The following is a 4,034-nucleotide window of genomic DNA, read 5'->3' on the forward strand; positions in this document are numbered from 1 at the left end:
GTTAATTGCGTTTTATTTGTTTTCCACCTCATTGATAAAATATTTTATTTAATTCCCCGCCTTTTCAAGATTGTTATTGTATAAAATATTTAAAGCATCCCGAAAAAATCCCGGGATTCTATATTTTGGAATCCCGAATCCCGGGATTTATAAAACTCGATCCTGAATGACAGCCCTAGTTTTAACAGCGAACACTAGTACGTATAGTCTTACCATTATCCACTAGGCCATCTTAGGACTTAACAATCATAACAACGAGCTATTCAACTGATTGTATTTGCATGACTGTAATGTAACCGCCAATCAATAAATAACTTCCTTTAAAAGCTGGCAAAGCTTAATTTTTGCCCATTTCCAGCCAAATCTAATTTATTTTATGATAATTATTGGCAAAAATCATGCACAATATGTAAATCAAATGTCAATTTACATATGCCGTGTGTTTTTATATATTCCATACGTGACGTATGTAAAATATAAGACAGTCGCTACAATTGTGTTTGCATATTAAACCGTGTCAGCATTGATTTTTCAATCTAAGTACCGTTCATAATATACAAAGCGAAAATGTTGATCGCGATATAATTTTATAAGTAAAAGTATACAGTACAATGTGCATAACGCTTATTACCCATTTATTTGGAAGCATCTTTACGCAAACCTTTTTAGAAAGCATTTTAAGGCAAATGGCAACACTGGGCTGAATTGAATGAAATTATTAACGTGAAGAATGAATACAGCTGTCCTTGGAATTTGGTGTATTGTCTTTTTTTCTCATATTTTCCCGCCATAATAAACCAAATGTAATCGGGTTTGATCACTCAAAAAGGTGTCTATACACGTAACAAAAGATTTACAAAATAATGAGTACTTGAAAAGATATACTCGTATTATTGTCGAACCCACGACCTTGAGTATGCAAGGCGGGCATGCTAACCATTGCACCACGGTGGCTCCCATGGATTTTACTATAATTTGTTAAAATTTTTATTCCGCAAACTATACATAATTAAGACAATTGCTGCCCGTCAAACGAACTATCTACAGGTGTAGAATTCTATCTCATAGTGTGCTTTATTAAAATTTGGAAGAAAACGCACCCGTATATAATTAACTCCCCTCCGACTTCAAACCCAGCTACGCTCATGGAATCTCCAGAATAGCCTTCTATGCCCTTAAAGCTAATCGAATCAAATAAAATTTCTAAAAACTATGCCCCAGCAATGAGTTTTAGCAGTTAGAAAATATATTAATAACTCGCTTTTTATCTCGTTAACTAGATGACCTACACCTCTGGCATTTTGGAGAAAGGGTTCTCCTGGCTTTTGGTTATTATGTTATACCTACTTTTACTTTTTAACACTTCCTACAAATGCCCGAAAATCGACCCACAAAAGTGGCCTAAATGTAACTGACACCCCTCAAACTTAAAGGCCAACTACGCTCATGTCTAATACAATCAAATAATTTTTTTTTAAACTGTGCCCCAACAATGATTTTTAGCTGTTAGAAAAGACATTAATGTCCCCCTTTTTATCTCGTTAAAACAGTGAACCCTTTTCCATTGCAAAATGAACTAAACTGTAGTAATATTGACCATGATTTAGCCCTTACGATTTTTTCAACTTGTCTAGTTTATAATTCTCTTAAATTTTAGTTCATCTACAACATTGTATTTTAGTTAATTTTTACAACACCATAATATTTATATACCCCTACCAAGTTAAAAAGTCAGTATTATTTTGGTTTACTTGCTTAATTTTTGGAAAACACGATAATAAAAATTGGTTAACAGTCTCGACGAATTGTCGACGACTAAACTATTTGTAAATCAATCATTCCACAGTACAGAGAAATTAAATAATTAATGGAACAATAAACCGTTTTACTATTATGAATATTATCATATATTAAAATTAAACTTTCTTTAAGCAAAAGTACTTTATTATAAAAACTTATGAAAGTTCTTAATACAATGTTTTTTGTGAATAAAAATTATGATCACGTGGAATAGAGAGTAGTTCATTTGAACTCGCTATTTAGACATTTTGACTTATCCTTTTTTTATTCCTCGTAGGTAATTTTTCACATATCACGCTGGAAAAAATTGAAGCAATAATGAAAATTGTTAAAAATTAACACCATGTAATGAAATATAATTTTTTAATTCTTCATTTTAGCCTGTAACCCTATTTGGGGGCATTTTATCAAATGGTGTAAGGAATTCAACTTTTCTTTGGAAAACGTATCTTATAAAATTTGTACCTGAAACAATTAGAGAAATAATGAAGTATTCTATATAAACTCTTAAAACTGATTTATTATCGATGTGAAAGATATAATAAAATACATATTCTAGTTCATAGAAAGCCAAAGTTTTAATATAAAACTTACCAATTCTCTATTAAATTGTACGCTGAGGGCAAATATAAAAAGTTGTCCAAATTTTTATTTTTTTTTATTTACTCTGAAATTAAATATTTATTTTTTACATTAAATAAAATTATTAAATAGGTTTCCAAAAAATCGATGCTGATCAAGCGATATTACGTCCTCGCTCTCATCATAGAGCATGTCCACGTCTACACGGAAAGTTCCCCATCAAAAAGTCCCTTTATCGACTCTATTCTACAGTATTAATAAAACGCGTTAAAATTTAATTGGACGCCTTACAATCCCAAGTTGAGTTTAGATTTCGACGACGCGTATGCGGTGATCAAATGTCCGGAATTTAGCCTAGCTTTGTTAAATAGGAGGTAGGGGTAAATGATCCACTTGAATATCCCGTAGGTATGTTTCCATTTATAAAGTTTCGAATTCCATTCGTAGGTAAATAAGTGTGGGTCGACAAATCTGGAATTAATATAGAATGAATTGCTCTCGTAGAGAAGCAAACAATTAAGTTCACCTACGTCAAGGCTCGAAATTAAAATGACTTTAAATTGAATGGACTCGTGAAGTCCACTCTCTGTAATTAAATTGGAAAGGACAGTACATTCCGTGGGAAGCGCAGGCTTGCAATTATCAATAGTTGTCCTAAGCCGAGTTTTAACCCAAGGCACCCGATACTGAATACGAAGTATTCGCAATATTAATTGAGTTCTGGCATGTATAGATATCTCGTGAATAAACTCAACCAATAACATCGATAATCGACTTGCATATGATAGTGTAATTTGGTACCTCTTAGTGTAGCAAAACGGTGGCGATTTCGACAGTTGCACATTAAGACGCATAAGACCTTCTATGTACAAAAAGGGGTTTAAAGGCAAAAGCGAAGTTTTCAGTGGTAATAGCTAATTATTAACAAGACATTGATACTCCCCAGCCAAACGCATTGTGATAGCCTTGAATCCATCAGAATTAATTACTACACAAAACAAGTTGTTGCATTGTGTGGACGTGTTTTCAAGCTGCTCCAATTAAAATTAAAATTTCATTGTGAATATCTCGCTTAACTTGTACTAAAACCTGTACTTAACGTGATCTAAAGCTTTTGCATTCTGTTCGACATATTCGCTTGAGCTATTTGGTGTTGAAAGCTGTATTTTTGTAAAGTTTTATAAAACTGCAAACCGTCGAAAGCAATATTCAGGTTTTGTTGTTGTTTCGTGGTTTCTGTAAACAAAGAGAAAAGGCGCTTTGACCTGTGAGTACACAAATTAGAAACGTCATCTTACTCCTCACTCAACAGTGTTGGTCAGCGAAACGTCATTCCACTGTTCTCCTTTTGCTTTGATTGATAAAAGCTCACTTCAAAAGATATTCTGTGGTTGTTGATCATGCTAAGTACAAATCACTGGTTGTTGAAAAAACAAAGTACTGAATTTGTTAACCTAAATTCAACTCTGATTTTGTATATGCCTAGAAATATACTTTGAATTTTACGTATTAATTGGAAATAAATTTCACATTTGAATTCAAGACTGAATCATATATTTATTGATTGCGAAATATTTGGAAATATATTTGAAACCACATTCTTGTCTTTGACATATTAAGAAAACTTATAAAATGACTTGCACTAACCGTCG

General features: G+C 32.5%; 1 long non-coding RNA gene across 1 annotated transcript; it reads right to left on the reverse strand.

The window, feature by feature from the left end:
- Positions 1–2,436: 2,436 nt before the first annotated feature.
- LOC142223654 (uncharacterized) lies at positions 2,437–3,465 on the reverse strand. The gene is made up of 2 exons (XR_012718851.1): positions 2,913–3,465; positions 2,437–2,853 (listed from the first exon to the last, which is right to left on the reverse strand). It is a non-coding gene; the product is annotated as an uncharacterized LOC142223654 (long non-coding RNA).
- Between the last annotated feature and the right edge of the window lie 569 nt (positions 3,466–4,034).

This window comes from Haematobia irritans, chromosome 2, assembly GCF_050003625.1.
Source record: "Haematobia irritans isolate KBUSLIRL chromosome 2, ASM5000362v1, whole genome shotgun sequence".
Classification (NCBI taxonomy): domain Eukaryota; kingdom Metazoa; phylum Arthropoda; class Insecta; order Diptera; family Muscidae; genus Haematobia; species Haematobia irritans.